The sequence below is a fragment of the Papio anubis genome, chromosome 3 (assembly GCF_008728515.1).
Source record: "Papio anubis isolate 15944 chromosome 3, Panubis1.0, whole genome shotgun sequence".
Taxonomy (NCBI): domain Eukaryota; kingdom Metazoa; phylum Chordata; class Mammalia; order Primates; family Cercopithecidae; genus Papio; species Papio anubis.
Genome location: NC_044978.1, coordinates 5,242,530 through 5,262,583, shown reverse-complemented (window position 1 = coordinate 5,262,583; position 20,054 = coordinate 5,242,530). Strand labels below are relative to the sequence as shown.

The following is a 20,054-nucleotide window of genomic DNA, read 5'->3' as shown; positions in this document are numbered from 1 at the left end:
CCTCCTACAGTCCGTTAACTTCCCACTCCTGTCACTAGACCTACTCCTCTCGCTCTGACTCCTACAAACCCACTTATTTTCAAATTTGCTCAATAACTATGACATTCAAACCCAACATGCTCCATGCACAGGATGCTGTAAAAACACACAGTGAGAATTAAGGGTTCACAGAAGGAATAATGGCCAGAGTGAGAACTGTTTTCTGGGATGCTGGGTGATGAGAAATAACTGCTAATAAGAGACAACAGCAAGTTTTAGGACATGTGCCATCAGGCCCAATTGAGTTAAGGGAATGCAGTCATCCTAACTGGTGGTTTTCAGAAAGCCACACAACATTTTAATTGAATGCACAGGCTTCTGCATGATTAGGAACATAATACTTTGGTGCCCAGGCCGGATTGAGCTGGTAACAATGAGCTGAAATGGCTTCCTGCCATGAAGCAGAGAAGCTCAAGCTTATTCTCCCCGTGACTCTTCCTGGCCCTGTGGCAAAGTCACAAAAGAAGCTCAAGAAACCAATTTTCGGAGAAGGTTTAGAGCTTTCCTGCATGGTTCCAACTACTTGTGTGATATAAAAACGCAATGACTGCAGAAGGAGGATTGCAGCTGGATTTCGGAGAAACTTTCTGAAGAATGGACACAAAGAACCAGCAGCCTGGTGCAAAGTCACTGAAGCAAGTAGCACCAACTCCTCCCATCCTCCCATCAGACACCATTAATTTAAAGTGGTCTCCAGTTATGCAGTCATTTCACAGAGTTTGCATCTTAAGCCCACCTAAGATATTGTCAATAAGATATTGTCTTGAATTCCCAGCCAGAGTCCAGGGAATCCAGAATTTCCAAAACTTTGAAAATAGGAAATATTCAACAGAGTCATTCAGCCAATATTTGTTCAGTGCCTACCACATTCCAGTCACTAATAATTGGCATGGATATCAGCCCAATAGAATTAACCATTGGATTATCTTTGGGAACCCCTGAGAGACATATTCAACACGAGCCTGAATTAAAAATACAACTAATTTTCTATATTGTGATTTTTAAAATGTATAATAGGCCTTTCACTTTAAACTCAGCTCTGGACATCTCCATGCAACTCTCAGAGCAGCTCTTTCAATTCAGCATGTTTACACATGAACTCATTGTCTTCCCTCCAAATCTATATGTCAGTTGGTGGCACTCAATCACCCAAATCAGGACCTGTGAATCACCCTTGCCCCTTTCTACTCCGTTACACTCAAGATCCAATCAATCAGCACATCATATCACTTTTACCCCGTAGACACAACTCAAACAATATAATAGTCTCTTCTGTAGACGCTGTAGTAGGCACAACACAGATGGATACTATTGCTATCATCCTCATTTTACAGACGAATAAACATGGCTGCAGGGGTTAAATAACTTCCCTAAGATCACACAATCTGTATATGGCAAAGCTAAAAATCAAGCTTGGCTGGGCACAGTGGCTCATGCCTGTAATCCCAGCACTTTGGGAGGCCGAGGTGGGTAGATCACGTGAGGTCAGGAATTCAAGACCAGCCTGACCAACATAGTGAAATCCCATCTCTACTGAAAATACAAAAATGAGCCAGGCATGGTGGTGCATGCCTGTAATCCCAGCTACTAGGGAGGTTAAGGCAGAAGAATCGCTTGAACCAGGGAGGCAGAGATTGCAGTGAGCCGAGATTGCACCACTAGACTCCAGCCTGGGCAACAAGAGGGAAACTCCACCTCGAAAGAAAGAAAGAAATAATAAAAATCAAGCTCAAGTCTTTCTGAATTTAAAGAGGAGGATTTTGAAGCGCTGTGTCTCTAATTCAGCAATCACTGCCCTAATGTAAACCTCATTCTTTCTCCAGTCTCCTTACTGGTTCCTCTGCCCGCTGCCTTCACTTTTTTTAGTGGATTTTCAACATTTATAATGTTTTGTTTTTGTTTTGAGCCAGAGTCTCACTCTGTCGCCAGGCTGGAGTGCAGCGGCACAATCTTGGCTCACTGCAAGCTCCGCTCCGAGGTTCAAGTGATTCTCCTGCCTCAGCCTGCCGAGTAGCTGGGACTACAGGCACATGCCACTATGCCCAGCTAATTTTTTATATTTTAGTAGAGATGGGTTTCACCATATTGGCCAGGATGGTCTCGATTTCCTGATGTTGTGATCTGCCCACCTCGGCCTCCCAAAGTGCTGGGATTACAGGCATGAGCCACCTCGCCTGGCCCATTTATTATGTTTTTTTGTTTGTTTGTTTTTTGTTTTTATTTATTTTTTTTTTTTTTTTTTTGAGACGGAGTCTCGCTCTGTCGCCCAGGCTAGAGTGCAGTGGCCGGATCTCAGCTCACTGCAAGCTCCGCCTCCCGGGTTCACACCATTCTCCTGCCTCAGCCTCTGAGTAGCTGGGACTACAGGCGCCCGCCACCTCGCCCGGCTAGTTTTTTGTATTTTTTAGTAGAGACGGGGTTTCACTGGGTTAGCCAGGATGGTCTCGATCTTCTGACCTCATGATCCGCCCATCTTGGCCTCCCAAAGTGCTGGGATTACAGGCTTGAGCCACCGCGCCCGGCCTATTATGTTTTTTAAAGTCAAGTTTATGTGGGTATAATATACAAAAGTAAAATTCACTCCTTTTAAGTATAGTTTGACAAGTTTTGACAAATGTATATGGTTGTGTAACTACCACGATGATCAAGATATAGAACTTTTCTATCACCCCAAAAAGTTCTTCATGATCCTTTACAGTCAATTCCCTTCCCTGGTTCCTGACTGCGGTAATCACTAATCTTATTTTTTTTCCCTACTTTTTCCTTTCAGATAATGAAATGTAAATGAACCATACAATACAGAACCTTTGGTGTCTCGCTACTGTCCCTTAGCAGGGAGCTTTTGATTTTGTCCATATTGTTGTGAGTGTCAATAGTTGGGTCCTTTTTATTGCTGAGTAGTATTCCTTTGCATGGATGTATCACCATTTGTTTATCCATCCATCACATGAAGGACATATGAGTTATTTCCAGTTTGGGGCTACTATGAATAAAGCTACTAGAAACATTCACATACAAGTCTTAATATAAACACATTTCTCTTTCTTTTGGGTAAATAAATACACAGGAATGGGACATAGGTTGTATAGAAAATGTATGTGTATGCTTAACTTTATAAGAATCTGTCAAACTGTTTTCCAAGTGGCTATATAAGTTTGCATACCAACCAGCTACGAAAGAGAGTTCTAGTTGCTCTACATCCTTACCAACACTTAGTATTGATAGTCTTTTTAATTTTAGCCAGGCTAATATGTATATAGTAGTATCCCCTTACGATTCCTATTTGCATTTCCCTAATGACTAATCATGTGGAACATCTATTTCATGTGCTTATTTGCTATCCATTTGTTTTGTTGTTGTTGTTGTTGTTTTGGTTTTTTTTTTTTGAGACAGAGTCTTGTTCTGTCACCCAGGCTGGAGTACAGTGGTGGGATCTCAGCTCACTGCAAGCGCTGCCTCCTGGGTTCATGCCATTCTCCTGCCTCAGCCTCCTGAGTAGCTGGGACTACAAGCCCGCCCCACCACACCCAGCTAATTTTTTTGTATTTTTAGTAGAGACAGGGTTTCAACATGATAGCCAGGATGGTCTCAATCTCCTGACCCCGTGATCCGCCCACCTCAGCGGCCCAAAGTGCTGGGATTACAGCTGTGAGCCACCGCACCCGGCCTCCATTTGCTAGTGCATATCTGTATAACCTTAGGAAAGTTACTCAGCCCATGATGGCTCTTTTTCACTTTGCCTCTCTCATTTCACCTGCAAAATTTTTTTCATTTTCTTTCTCCAAGTAACATTGGGCTCCTTCCACTGTAAAGCACACTAGTCTAACCGCCTCCCACCTCCTTAGCCTTACCATGATCTGCTGAGCAAATCCCAGTTAGCAAGATGGCGAAGACAGACTTACCCTCAGAAGAGGAGACCCTATGCATATGTTACCTTTTCTTGCCACTTCGCATTAAGTTAATCTCCCAGAATCACATACACATACATAGCAGGGGAGGAGGGAGTACTTCTTTCCAACTCCAAAGCTCATATTTTTGTTTCTTCCAACTTTTAAGTTCAAGGGTACATGTGCAGGATGTGCAGGTTTGTTACATAGGTAAACATGTGCCATGGTGATTACCTGCACAGATCATCCCATCACCTAGGTATTATGCCCAGTACCCATTAGTTATTCTTCCTGATTAGCCCCAGTGTGTGTTGTTTCCCCTACCCCATGTGTCCATGTGTTCTCATCATTCAGCTCCCACTTGTAAGTGAGAACATGCAGTATTTGGTTTTCTGTTCCTGTGTTAGTTTGCTGAGGATGATGGCTTCCAGCTCCATCCATGTCCCTGCAAAGGCCATGATCTCATTGCTCTTTATGACTGCATAGTATACCATGGTATACATGTACCACATTTTCTTTATCCAGTCTATCATTGATGGGCATTTAGGTTGATTCCATGTCTTTGTTATTGTGAATAGTGCTGCAATGAACATACACAGGCATGTATCTTTATAATAGAATGATTTATATTTATTTGAGTATATACTTAGTAATGAGATTGCCAGGTCAATTGCTGGGTGTTTCTGCCTTTAGGTATTTGAGGAATCACCACACTGTCTTCCACAATGGATGAACTATTTTACACTCCCACCAACAGTGTAAAAAGCATTCTTTTTTCTCCACAACCTTACCAGCATCTGTTGTGGTTTTTGTTTTGTTTTGTTTTGTTTTACTTTGTAATGATAGCCATTCTGACTGGTGTGAGATACCATCTCACACCAGTGAGAATTTTGATTTGATTTTTTTATTTTGATTTGGATTTCTCTAATGATCAGTGATGTTGGGCTTTTTTTCATATGTTTGTTGGCTGCATGTATGTCTTCTTTTGAGAAATGTCTGTTCATGTCCTTTGCTCACTTTTTAATTAAGTTGTTTTTTTCTTGTAAATTTATTTAAGTACTTTGTATATGTTGGATGTTAGACCTTTGGCAAATGGATAGATTTCAAAAATTTTCTCCCATTCCACAGGTTATCTGTTGACTCTGATGACAGTTTCTTTTGCTATGCAGAAGCTCTTTAGTTTAATTAGATTCCATTTGTCAATTTTTGCTTTTGTTACAATTGCTTTTGACATCTTCATCATGAAATCTTTGCTTGTGCCTATGTGCTGAATGATATTACCTAGATTTTTTCCAGGGTTTTTATAGTTTTGGAATTTTACATTTAAATCTTTAATCCATCTTGAGTGGATTTTTGTATATGGTGTAAGCAAGGGGTCCAGTTTCAATTTTCTGCATACGGCTAGCCAGTTCTCCCAGCACCACTTATTAAATAGGGATTCCTTTCCCCACTGCTTGTTTTGGTCAGGTTTGCTGAAGATCAGATGATTGTAGGTGTGCAGTTTTATTTCTGGGTTCTCAATTCTATTCCATTGGTCTATGTATCTATTCTTATACCAGTACCATTCTGTTTTGGTTACTGTAGTCTTCAGTATAGTTTGGAATCAGGTAGCATGGTGCCTCCAGCTTTGTTATTTTTGCTTAGGATTGTCCTGGCTATTTAGGCTCTTTTTTGGTTCCATGTGAATTTTAAAATAGCTTTTTTCTAATTCTGTGAAGAATGTCAAAGATAGTTTAATGGGGATAGCATTGAATCTATAAATCGCTTTGGGCAGTATGGCCATTTTCATGATATTGATTCTTCTTATCCATGGGCATGGAATTTTTTCCTTTTGTTTCTGTCCTCCCTGATTTCTTTGAGCAGTGGTTTATAGTTCTCCTAGAAGAGGTCCTTCACTTCCCTTGTTAGCTGTATTCCTGGGTATTTTATTCTTTTTGTGGCAATTGTGAATGGGTGTTCATTCATGATTTGTCTCTCTGCTTGCCTGTTGTTGGTGTGTAGGAATGCTAGTGATTTTTGCACATACATTTTGTATCCTGAAAGTTTGCTGAAGTTGCTTATCAGTTTAAGGAGGTTTTGGGCTGAAACAAAGCGGTTTTCTAAATACACAATCATGTCATCTGCAAACAGAGATAGTTTGACTTCCTCTCTTCCTAGTTGAATATGTTTTATTTCTTTCTCTTGCCTGAATGCCTTATCCAGAACTTCCAATGCTATGTTGAATAGGAGTGGTGAGAAAGAGCATCCTTATCTTGTGTCAGTTTTCAAGGGGAATGCATCTAGTTTTTGCCCATTCAGCATGATATTGGCTGTGGTTTTATCATATATGGCTCTTATTATTTTGAGGTATGTTCCTTCAATACCTAGCTTATTAAGAGTTTTTAACATGAGGAGATGTTGAATTTTATCAAAGGCCTTTTCTGCATCTATTGAGATGATCATGTGGTTTTTGCCTTTAGTTCTGTTTATGTGATGAATCACAGTTATTGATTTGCATATGTTGAACCAACCTTGCATTCCAGGGATGAAGCCTACTTGATTGTGATGGGTAAGCCTTTTTACATGCTGCTGGATTTGGTTTGCCAGTATTTTATTAAGGATTTTTGCATCGATGTTCATCAAGGATATTGGCCTGAAGTATTCTTTTTGTGTTACATCTCGGCCAGGTTTTGGTATCAGGATGATGCTGGTCTCACAGAATGAGTTAAGGAGGAATCCTTCTTTTTCAATTTTTTGGAATAGTTTCACTAGAAATGGGCCAGCTCTTCTTTGTACCTCTGGGAGAATTCTCAGCTGTGAATCTGTCTGGTCCTAGGCTTTTTTTGGTTGGTAGGCTATTTATTACTGCCTCAATTTCAGAACTTGTTATTGGTCTATCTGGGGATTCAATTTATTCCTGGTTGAGTCTTGAGCATGTGTATGTGTCCAGAATTTATCCATTTCTTCTAGATTGTCTAGTTTATGTGCATAAAGGTGCTTATAGTATTCTCTGATAATTGTATTTCTGTGGAATCAGTGGTGATATCCCCTTTATCATTTCTGATTATGTGTATTTGAATCTTATCTCTTTTCTTCTTTATTAGTCTAGCTAGTGGTCTATTAATTTTTCCAAAAAATAAGATCCTGGATTTGTTAATTTTTGAAGGGATTTTTGTGTCTCTATCTCCTTCAGTTCAGCTCTGATCTTGGTTATTTCTTGTCTTCTGCTAGCTTTGGGGTTTGTTTGCTCTTGTTTCTCTAGTCCTTTTAGTTGTAATGTTACATTGTTAACTTGAGATCTTTCTAGCTTTTTGATGTAGGCATTTAGTGCTATAAATTTCCCTCTTAACACTGCTTTAGCTGCATCCCAGAGATTCTGGTATGTTCTATCTTTGTTCTCACTAGTTTCAAATAACTTGATTTCTGCCTTAATTTCACCATTTACCCAAGAGTCATTCAGGAGCAGATTGTTCAGTTTCCATGTAGTTGTGTGGTTTTGAGTGAATTTCTTAATCTTGAGTTCTAATCTGATTGTGCTACGGTCTGAGAGACTGTTTGTTATGATTTCAGTTCTTTTGCATTTGCTGAGGAGTGTTTTACTTCCAATTATATGATCAATTTTAGAGTAAGTGCCATGTGGCAATGAGAAAAATGTATATTCTGTTGTTTGGGGACAAAGCCCACATTTCTTTTTTGCAAACTCCATCAAGATAAAAGGCAAGATTATTAAAAGCAGAGCTGACTTGAGCTGTAGTGATGGAGAAGAGATCCATGGTTATGAAAGGTTAGTGTGTCCAAAAGGATAGGGAACAGGGAATTTTTTCTGGTACTGGAATTGTTCTGTATCCCATTTGTGGGGATGAACTTACACATGTATTAAAATTCATAGAAAGCACACCCCCATGAAAAATCCATTTTGCAGTATTTTTTTAAAAAACAGCTGCTTCAACAGAAAAATTTTCTGCTATCCAATGTGGATGACATTGAAATTGACCCAAAAACTTAAAAGTAAAAATCTAGGCTATCTTTTCTTCTCTAGAACTGTATTCGGTCATCCCTAGGCAAAGCTGTGACTAAGTAAAGGCCCCTCACTACCTGCCAACACCCTTTCTGAGCATCCCCTTCCTCTCTGGATCCTCCCACACAGCTCTGCAGACAGGGCATGCATGGGTCCATGCTGCCTTCACCATAAATGCACATGCTCTGTTCTTTGTGACATCCAGGCCCACTGCCCCTGGGCCCACTGCCCCTAATCCCTGCACTAGGCAGCTCCTCCCATTCTAGAACCCTAATCTATTTATCAAAACTCACTTCCTCAACATGAGGTTCTGCTCTCAGTTAATTGTGACAGTAGGAAGAGTTCAATAAATCCATCTTCACCATGTAAAGCTGTCAATAACCAAGAATAATTGAATGGGACAGAAATATCTGTCGGGAATAGGCAGATCATGGAGAACTGGAGGAAGGGAAGCTTTCACAACATCATTCACCTCGTTCCTTGTAGGTCCTGCCAATTCTGGCCTCAACATACACATAAGCCATCTCAGAGAGCTGTCACTCCTTTTCTTAAAAGTCTTCAGAAGAGTGAAGGAGGCTGTGCACATGTGGGAGCAAGGGCTCAATTTTGCTGTGCACTTAAACTGCTTCAAAAAATAAAGCCTTTTTGTTTAAGTCTTCACAGACTTCTCAGTATATATGCTGCATAGTAATTCTTTAGCATAGACAGGGCAAAGCTGACTATATTATTCAGTAGAGTAATAATAAAGTAATAATAGCAGGCTGGGTGTGGTGGCTCACGCCTGTAATCACAGCACTTTGGGAGGCCGAGGCAGGCAGATCAGAAGGTCAGGAGTGCGAGACCAGCCTGGTCAATATGGTGAAACCCCATCTCTACTAAAAATACAAAAATTAGCCAGGCGTGGTGGTGGGCACCTGTAGTCCCAGCTACTAGGGAGGCTGAGGCAGGAGAACCACTTGAACCTGGGAGGTGGAGGTTGCAGTGAGCCAAGATCATGCCACTGCACTCCAACCTGGGCAACAGAGCAAGACTCCATCTCAAAATAAATAAATAAATAAATATGAATAAAGTAAAACAACAATAGCTAGTATGTTTTGAATATTTATTATATGACAAGCACTGCTCTAAGTACTTCATGTGTGTTATTGCATTTAATTTTCTAACAATCTTAAGTGGTAGATACTGTTATCATCTCAATGTTGCAGGTGAGGAAACTGAGGCAAAAGCTGTGAGAGCAACTTGCTGTGGTAGACACAAAGAAGTGCCACCCAGGACCCTGGTCAGACCTGGCCTTGTTGCCTGGCTGTGGGGAGGGGACCAACGCAGTGAGCCTTCTGCTGCCAGCTGTTCAGGTCAGCCCTAGATACAGTGTCCCTCATTAACGCCCTTCCCAGGCCGCACCACAGCAGGCTTCAGAGCCAGGCCAGTGTATAAAGGTCTGGCCATTTCGGTCCAGTGCAGGAGCGCTGACTGTCTGGAGCTCCTGCAGGGCTGGCCCAGCTGCATTGGGCCTGCATCTCATTTCCACCCCATTTCTCTGCCCGGTCCTGCTTCTGCCATTGGCCTGCCCTGTGTTGATCCGTAACAAACACCCTGCACCCAAAACTTTGTCTCAGCACTGGCTTTGGGAGGACCCAACCTATAGCACTTGCCAAGGGCCACACAGCAGATAAGTCATGACCCCACAATTCAAACTGATGGTTTTATGCTCTTAAACACTATTGATAACGCTGCCTCCAAATATAAAAACAAATCTAGAACTCTCCTATAGCAATGGTTAAAACTATTACTAGGAGTGTCTGAAATTTTTTCTTTAATTTTCAATAACAGCTTTATTGAGATATAATTCACATACCACAAAACCCATCCTTTTAAAGTATACATACAATTCAGTGTTCTTAGCACATTGCCAAAGTCATGCAACCATGACCGCTATCTTATTCCAGAACATTTCATCACCTCGAAAAGAAACCCTGTCCCCATTAGCAGTCACTCCCCATTTGTCTTTAATTTTGTCCACCTAAACAATAATTCATGTAGTTAATCTGTTCTTGCCAGCGACGAAATTTATCCACTGTGATCAAAGATACAAACTCTCCTAATTTCACTGCCTTTTAAAGTATTAAATCCATAAACATGTTCAAATTCTTGTTTGGTAATCTCACTCCTGGGAATTTATTCTAAGAAAAAACTGACAAAAGATGAGAGGAAAACAAAATGGTTCGTTGCAGCATCATTTAAAAACTAAGAAACTGGAAACGAATGTCGTCCATCGTGGGTGATTGTATAAATTGTGGCACATTAACAAAATGGAATATTGTTCATCTATCAAAGACTAAATAGCAACAAGAAAAATGTTTGGTATAACATTAAGCATAAAAGCAGAAAATAAAATTGCATTTACAACTATGTAAACGATGTATGAATGGATAAGGGTCAAAAGGAAAGGGAGAAAAATGAAAACAGTCGCTGCAACAGGATGTTGGAACTGTGAATTATTTTCATTCTTCTGAGTTCCTTTATTATTGTCAAACCGTGGTCTTCATAATAAACAAGAATTGGAAGGAAAACATGCATATATCCACTCTTGCCAGGAAAAATTCTCACTCAGAAAGGGAAGTGGTATGATAGAAAATTATTGTTAAGGGCAAGGACTTTGGAGTCACCTGGACTTAGATTTCAATTCTGGCTCTGATGCTTCTGAGATGTGACAATAGGAAGTAGCCTAATTCTGTAAGCCTAATTTTCCACAACTGTTAACAGGGGCTTATACAGTCATACACTACCCCACAGGGCTGTTGTGAAGAGAAGTGAGATGGTGGAGCCCAGCTCTCCTTTTTTTTTTTTCTTTTGAGACAGGGTCTCACTCTGTCACCCAGCTAGAGTGCTGTGGTGGCTCACTGCAGCCTCGACTTCCTGGCCTCAGTCAGCACCACTTATTAAATGGTAGTTACTGCTATTTTTGTTGCATAGGTAATGGTAATTAGAGTGATGGTGGTGGTACCAACAAGGGGACAGGGAATGGAAGCTTTTGTTTATGAGAATACCATTAATACTGAAAAAAAATAGAATGGCAGTATAATTTTCTACTGAATACACAGACAGAGGACTTTCTATCATCTCTACCAACTGATCACTCCAATTCAGACCAAGTGAGCATTGCTTCAAAGGAGAGTTAGGTTGGGGGTCCATCACTCCTTCCTAGCTGGAGATACAGAGAAATTTGTACCTACAAGATCCTCCCAGTGTCCTTGTTGAGAACTCCATCCAAGAAACTCAAGTACTGCTGGATTTGTGTGACTCATCTTGTGAATGAATACAAAGGCCTATTAACTATTCTATGGTTGTAGTCATTGATATTATCACCATCATTAACAAAGAGTCTGTGTGGGATACTAAGAAAACGCTATTCATGTCTTTGTCTTCTCTGCTGGTCTGGATGAGCTGTCCTCTCCCCCCAGGCCCTTCCTGCCTTTGCACACAGGACACCATCCCTGCTGGTCCTGCCCACACAAGGACTCTCAGAAGTTCCTCTTACTCTTACATCAATTTGTCCTCACCCTTCCTCAGCATATAGATGTGCTGTCATGTCTCCCACCTTAATAAAAAACAAAAATTATTGCGTGATTCCACATCTCTTTGTAGATACAGACCATCTCTCCATTCCCCTTTACACAAAAACTCCTTGAAAGAGAATAGCAGGATGCTGAAAAGTATTGAAGCTGGGTGATGGGAAGATGTATATTATTCTTGCTACATTTTTTAATTTAGAAAGACTATTGAGCTGTAATTGACATACAATAAACTATATACGATTGGCCTCCATATCCATAGGTTCTGTATCCATGGATTCAACCAATTTAGATCAAAAGTATTTGAAAAAAAAAAAATGGATGGTTGCATCTATACTGATTATGTGCAGATTTTTTCCCTTGTCATTATTCCCAAAACAATACAGTATTGTAACACAGCATTTACACTGTATTTGGTACTATAAGTAATTGATATGGTTTGGCTGTGTCCCCACCCAAATCTCATATTGAATTGTAGCTCCCATAATTCCCACATGTTGTGGGAGGGACCTGGTGGGAGTTAATTGAATCATGGGGGCAGTTTCCCACATACTGTTCTTGTGGTAGTGAATAAGTCTCACAAGATCTGACAATTTTATAAGGGGTTTCCTCTTCTGCTTGATTCTGATTCTCTCTTGTCTGCCACCATGTAAGACATGCCTTTCACCTTCCACCATGATTGTGAGGCCTCCCAGGCCACATGGAACTGTGAGTCCATTAAACGTTTTGTTTTCTTTATAAATTACCCAGTCTTGAGTATATCTTTATCAGTAGCATGAAAATGGACTAATACGGTAATCTTGAGATGATTTAAAGTATATGGGAGGATGTGTGTAGGTTATATGCAAATGGTATCTTTGAGGGTCCTGAAATCAATCCCCCATGGGTACTGAGGGATGAAAGTATATCATATGTACAATTTAATAAGTATTGGCACATGAAGATGCTTGTAAAACCATCATCACATTCAAAATAATGAACATATCTATCACCCTTGGAAGCTGTCTAGGGTCCCTTTGAAATCCCTCCCTCTTGCCCCTCCTTTCCCGAGCACCTTTCTGTTGTTATACATGCATTTGCATTCTGTAGAATCTGTATAAGTGAAATCATACAATATGTATGTTTTTATTTGCCTTGCTTGTCTCACACAGCATAATAATTTTGAGATTCATCCATGTTGCAGCATGCCCCAATAGTTCCCTCCCTGTTATTGCTGAGTACTATTTAAATATACCACAGTTTGTTTATCCATTCACCTGCTGATGGACATTTGGGTTATTTCCAGCTTGGGGCTATTACAAATAAAGCTTCTATGAACATTCAGGTACACGTCTTTGTATAGACCATATGCTTTCATTTGTCCGGGCTAAATATGAGAATAGAATAGCCAGATCAGATGACAGGTGTACATTTAAATTTTTAAGAAACTGCAATACTGTTTTGCAGAGTATTCGCACAATTTTATATTCCCACCAGCAGTGTATGAGTTCCAGATCCTCCATATCCAAACAACACTTGGCATATAGTCAGATTTTTTTATTTTCATCATTCCAGTAGGTGTGGTTTCTCGCTGTGGTTTTAATTTGCATTTCCCTGAGAAATTACTTAACAGGTACAATATACATTATTCGGGGATGGTTACTGTAAAAGCCTTTACTTCACTGCTATGCAATCAATGCATATAACAAAATTGCATTTGTGCCTGTAATTGTATACACATAAAAAATTTTGCATTTTTCTACTGACTAATGAAGTTGAGCATCTTTTCATGTGCTTATTTGCCATCCAGAAGCTTTCTTTGAACAAGTGTCTGTTCAAATCTTTTGCTCATTTTTTAATTGAGATGTTTGCTTTCTTATTGTTGACTTTTGAGAGTTTTCTTAATATCATAGATACCAATCCTTTAACAGATATGATTTTCAAATATTACCTCCCAGTCTTTTTATTCTCTTGAGAGTGTCTCTTTAAGTGAGATATATATATGTATATATACACACATATATATACATATATACACACATATATACATGTGTGTGTGTATATATATATACACACATAATGGAATATTATTTAGCCCCAAAATATTGTTGTTTACAGCAAAATATATTAATCTGAAGACCATTATGCTAAGTGAAATTAACAAGCACAGAAAGACAAATATTGAATAATCTTACCTCTTTGTGGATCTAATAAGTTGAATTCATAGACATAGAGAATAGAATGATGGTTTCCAGCAGCTGAGGTGGTAGGGTGGTGAGGAGGCAGGGAATGAGGAGCTGTTGATCAAAGCGCACAAGTTTCAGATAGAGATGGGGAATAGACTTTGAGATCTATTGCACAGCAAGGTAATCATCGTCATAATAATGTATTATATTTTTCAGAATAACACGGTAAATTTCAAATGTCTCACCCTAAAAAAATGACAGTAAGCAAGGTGATGGACATGTTTAATTAGCTTGATTTAATCATTTCATATTGTATATACATACAAGGTATCACACTGCACCCCATAAATGTATAAAATTATGATGTGTCCATCAAAAATAATATTAGTAATAAAAAGTTAATTTAAAAAATTAACAGCAGAATTTTTAATTTGGGCGAGTCCAATTTATCAATACTCTTTTTATGCATAGTGCTTTTGATGTCCTAGTGAAGAAATTTTTACCAGAGAAATTAAAGACCTAAATGAATGGAGAAATACACTTTATTCATGGGCATGCATGTATATGACTCAATATTGTTGATATGTCAATTAAATCTACTGATCTACAGATTTAAGAGAATCCCAATTACAATCTTAGCAAGGTTTTTAATATAAATTGAAAAGCTAATTCTAAAATTCACAGGGAAATGAAAGGACTTGGAACAGCCCAAACAACTTTTAAAATGGAGAATGAAGTTGAAGAGCTAACACCACCTGATTTGAAGGTTTATTATAAAGGTATAGTAATCAGGACAGTGTTATCTTGACATAGAGGTAGGCAAATAGGCTAATGAAACAGCGAGAACAGAATTATTTCCACATACGTGGATGACTAATTTTTGACAAAGGAAATCCTGCAGAAATCCTGAAGAAAAAAAATCTTTTCAGCCAATGATTCTGAAACAATTAGATATCCATTTGCTGAATGAAAAAAAAGACCTTCAATCTATACCTGTATCTATGATTGCCATGGCTCATGCCTGTAATCCCAGCACTCTGGGAGGTCGAAGCAGGCAGATTACCTGAGCTCAGGAGTTTGAGGCCAGCCTGGGTAACATGGTGAAACCCCATCTCTACTAAAAATACAAAAATTAGCCAAGCGTGGTGTCACACGCCTGTAGACCCAGCTACTTGGGAGCCTGAGGCAGGAGAATCGCTGGTACCCAGGAGATGAAGTTTGTAGTGAGTCGAGATCATGCCACTGCACTCCAGCCTGGGCAAGAGTGAGACCATGCCTCAAAAAAAGAAAAAAAAAAAATCGGGACCCCTGACGAGTTGGGAAAAAATGGGGAAACTAAGCAATGTGGGAGGAAGCTAGAGTTGGAGAAAAAGATACCTGTTAAGGATCCGGTGAGGTAAGGTTCTGTCCTCTGGAAGCTGAGACAGTGAACTGGGTAAGAACAAGAACCGAGCCAGTGTCCCTGGGAAGTGACTGGAATCTTGGGAACACAATCTCAATTTTCCTTACAAAGTGACCTCAGCTGACATACCTCAGGAACAAAAAGAGCAGTGTTTAAATAGAACCTGAATTATCCCCCTCTCCTATTAAGAACCTGGTGAGACGAGGTCAGGAGATCGAGACCATCCTGGCTAACACGGTGAAACCCCATCTCTACTAAAAAATACAAAAAAACTAGCCGGACGAGGTGGCGGGCGCCTGTAGTCCCAGCTACTCCGGAGGCTGAGGCAGGAGAATGGCGTGAACCCGGGAGGCGGAGCTTGCAGTGAGCTGAGATCCCGCCACTGCACTCCAGCCTGGGTGACAAAGGGAGACTCCGTCTCAAAAAAAAAAAAAGAACCTGGTGAGAATACATACTCATGGCCTCTTCCTTGAAAAAAATCACGATTTGATGTGTAGGCTCCCCTGGAGTTGTGCAGTGACTGATCTGAGGCTGTGAAACAATGTTAATAACAGAAGATGAGGCTTCCATCTCTGCCAGATGCATTCATTATCAGAAAGAACGTAGACTTGGACATGCTACCTTCAAAACAAAAAGAGCGAGGGGTAGAGTCATACCCAGTTTTATCCTGGGCTGCTCCTGTTAGGAAAGGATTTATCAAGATATGTTAATGCTTTGGACAGGACATCAATTAGGTACATCTTTAATTTGAAAACAATAAATTTGGGCTGAGCATAGTGGCCCATGCCTGCAGTCCCAGCACTTTGGGAGGCCAGGGTGGGAGGATCACTTGAGGTCAGGAGTTCAAGATTAACCTGGGCAATATAGCAAGACTCCACCTCTACAAAAGATAAAAATTAAAAATCAGCTAGGCATGGGGGCACACACCTGTGGGTCCCAGCTACTTGGGAGGTTGAAACAGGAGGATTACTTAAGCCCAGAGGTCAAGGCTGAAGTAAGTCATGATCACACCATTGCACTCCAGCCTGGGTGACAAAGTGAGACTCTGCCTCAAAAAAATAAATAAATAAATAAATAATAAATTTGAAAGTATTGTTTTAATTCTTTATTATAAGCATGCCTAAACCTAAATACACAGAAGAACAAGGACTAATTCAGTTTAAATCAGTATTTTTTCCATTTGAGAAACAGAGTACAAAATAGTGGTACTTTCACGATTCCATCTGTAACATTTAGGTAAGAAAATATCTTGTACTCTTGAAGTAAGGTTGAGGTGACCGCTGTCCTCCACCAAAGTCCATCCATCCTGAGATTGAATGACACTCAAAGAATGTTACTACACATTCCACAGCCCTCTGTGAGGAAATGGCCTTGAGTCACAAAAGAACTGCTGGAAGAATCTATCGTTCTTAAACTATGGCTCTCCCTCCCGTTTATTTCTCATAACAACAGAGCAAAACAGAAACCAAGAAACAAGATCATAACTCAGAACACTGCAGCTATTTTTTCACAATCTGCCCACTTCTTAAATAAACATGAAATATTGTAACTAGCTATATTCAGATACTACAGGAAACAGAAAGACCAGAAGAAAAACCTCGAACATCCGTCCTTCATCTTTCCTCTACATGAAATCTACTTTTCTTCCTAACTGCAAATGCCTCCTTGCAAGAAGTTAAAATTGGGCATAATGCAGTGCAGAATGACCAGGTTCACACTTTTTCAGAATTTGCATTTTTCACATAAACACACAACCCACATATCAGGAAAATTACCATTTATCAGAGGGGACCAATCCTAAAAGTTCTGTTAGAACACCAGAAATTGTATTGATATGCAAGCAACATGACATATCGAGGGTTCTGTGTGAGTGTATATTCCTTTGGATCTTTTAGGAAACCTTTGAGCTATACTTATGGTGATAAGGTATATACTATAGTATATAGTATGGTGAGAAGGTTTATACTTTCAGCTTTACTTATGGTGACAGGTTAGACTTATGGTGGAGTTGAGTCAGTGTCTTTATGGAACTTTGCGGGAACCTAACATCTCTCTTGTTGTCCAAAGCAACAATCTCAAAAATCCTGGTGAGCAGAACATCAGCAGCGAAGAGTGTACTTTTTCACTCATGTATCAGTTGAAAGCAAATGAATGGCACCTCTGACCTGGAACCAACTAACCCTGCACTTTAAGTGGCAGCTTGGGGCAAACTGAAGGATTTGATGTCAATTACTCTGTTTTATGGGCTATATATGCTGAAAAGATTTTCATTCTGTTTTGAAACAAAATAAAAGGACCCGGCAGGAAAGTGACTATGCCCTGATGCTGTACAATCCAAACTTGTGTATTAACATTGTTTCAGGTTTTAACATCCCAACTTCACAGGCTAGACTTAAATTCAAAAATTTTACTTTTACCTGTAAGCCCAGCACTTTGGGAGGCCGAGGCGGGCGGATCACGAGGTCAGGAGATCGAGACCATCCTGGCTAACACGGTGAAACCCTGTCTCTACTAAAAATACAAAAAACTAGCCGGGTGTGGTGGTGGGTGTCTGTAGTCCCAGCTACTCCGGAGGCTGAGGCGGGAGAATGACGTAAACCCGGGAGGCGGAGCTTGCAGTGAGCCGAGACTGCGCCACTGCACTCCAGCCTGGGTGACAGAGCGAGACTCCATCTCAAAACAAAAAACAAAACAAAACAAAAACAAAAATTTTACTTTTAGTACACTTCTATGATTTCTTATAAATTTCCCCACTTTGATATTGAATAATGACGATGATGATAACAGCCACCTCTTTAAATAAACACTCACTATGGGCCAGGCCCTATGCTAAGCCCATTATATGCATCAATTTTTCACCACTGGTACAACCCTACATGCTAAGTATTACTATTCCCAGTTTACAGACGAAGAAACTGAGGTTCAAGGAGATCAGCCAACCTGTCCAAAGTTACACAGCTAAGTAAGGGGTAAAGGGAACTGACACCTAAGTCTGTGCTCCTTCTTTGCTAATTCTTCGACTTCTTAGATATCAAACTCTGAAATTTTTCTCTTTTTTCCTATAATCTGCCATCCTTCTACCCTTTTCCTACTTCTCTCCTACTGAGGCTGTTCAGGAATATCTCATGATGAACTCCAGCTCTAAATTCATTCAAAAAAATATTTACTGAGTGCTTACATTAATGCTTCATTCGCTCATCTGCAAAGGTTTCTTAAGAGCCCACTGTGTGCCAGATACCGTGCTGGGTGTTGAGGATTCATCAGTCCACAACATTGACAAAAATTCCCCGCCCATGTGGAGCTCACATTCCAGAGAAGGCAGAGAAAATAAACACAGAGATAAGAAATACAGGGATGGCTCAAAGATAACAAATGCTAAAGGAAAACAGGATAGGGGAAGGGGGAGAGAGAATATTAGGGAAGGTGTGCACATGTGTAGTACTGCAATTTTAAATGTTATGAAAACATAATATTTGAGCAAAGACTTTCTGGGGTATGAGGGTTAGTTTTATGTGTCAATATGCCTAGGCTATTATTAATTATTATTATTAATTCAATTATTTAATCAAACACTAATCTAGGTGTTACTGTGAAGGTATTTTGTAGATGTGGTCTGTTTTTGAACGGCATTTCTAGCGGCCCTGGCCTTTCATTACACTGGACACTTTACTGATTACCAACTCACTGACTTTTGGGAGTCTGTGGCATTTAGGAACTATGTTGACATACTTTATTTTGAACTGCCTTCACAAAAACTGTCAAGCAGGGAGGACAGGCAATATCACCCTTATTTTACAGACAAGAAATTGAGACTCAAAGAGGGAAACTAACCCGTAAGAGATAACAGAATAAATAAATAGCAGGGATGGGTGTCAAGCCACCATCCTATCCTTCTTAACAATATACTGGAAAGGAATTCACAATCATTTCCAACTGCTCACCTTCCAGCCACCATTCACTCTTCAACCTGTTGTATCTCAATCTGACACACCCCTAACTCGGAAGTTTTGCTTATTTGGGGTGGGTGAAGTGGGGACTGTAGTTTTCCATGAATTACATACATTAAGGGTGCCTGTCAGTCAAGCGGCGCGTTAAGGAGAAGTCTCATTCCCCCAGGACACTGTCTTCAGAACAAACACAGTAACAAAAAACCAGTTGAAACGAACATGGTAAGAATCCCGGGTCCAAGGATTACAAAGTCCATAGCTCAGAACAGCCTCTAAAGGAAGCACGCAGGGTAAAATACCCAACAGCCTCCTCTACGTTCCTCTAAATTTCCCACTGAAATCCCTTAAAGAGAAAACATTCACCACAACAATAACATGCAGGATTGTCAGCCTATCCCACACTCTGGGAGGGATTCCCACAACTCCAAGGACGAGATGACCAGAACAGGAGCCAGCAGGAACCACCTGTGCTGGGCCCCCGCAGTGAGGGGCAAACACCTCTCTCCCGGTTCAGAGAAGCAAGGTCTGTGCACATCAAAAACCTAGACAGCCGACTCTCTCTGTGGTGCCTGCTGCTTTTTTGTGAAAGAAAAACATAAGCTGTTCCCAATACCTTCCCAAGCAGCCGACAAACAACCGCCCTTCCACCTTAAACTTTCCCCATACTGGGCGGAGCCCTAAGTCACATGAAGCGCCCGGCAGGAAGTCGGGCTGCCAGGGCGGTGGCGGGCGCGGTGCATCCTGGGAGTTGTAGTCCGCTCTCGGAGGCGCAGGCGCAGTGGTGAAGGCGGGGAGCTGGGGGCAGCACCACAGAGGACTGTACTTTTTCCTGAATGGCACAGTCCTCCTTCCACATGCCTGGGGGAATTGGTTCCAGGACCTCTGCTGATACCAAATCCGGAATGCTCAAGTCCCTAATATAAAATGGCGTAATATTTGCATATCGCCTACGCACATCCTCCGTGTACTTTAAATCTTCTCTGGATTATTTCTAATACCTAATGCAATGTAAATAATTGTTATACTGTGTTGTTTAGGGAATAAT

General features: G+C 40.5%; 1 long non-coding RNA gene across 6 annotated transcripts in view; it reads right to left on the bottom strand.

Moving 5' to 3' along the window:
* LOC103884830 overlaps positions 1–15,897 on the bottom strand; it is a 47,003-nt gene extending 31,106 nt beyond the window's left edge. For all 6 annotated transcript variants that reach the window (XR_002522326.2, XR_004182599.1, XR_647624.4 and 3 more), the window contains exons 1-3: positions 15,518–15,897; positions 15,038–15,191; positions 13,670–13,771 (exon numbers count right to left, since the gene is read on the bottom strand). This is a non-coding gene — a long non-coding RNA (uncharacterized LOC103884830). The remainder of the gene's footprint in view (positions 1–13,669; positions 13,772–15,037; positions 15,192–15,517) is intronic.
* Between the last annotated feature and the right edge of the window lie 4,157 nt (positions 15,898–20,054).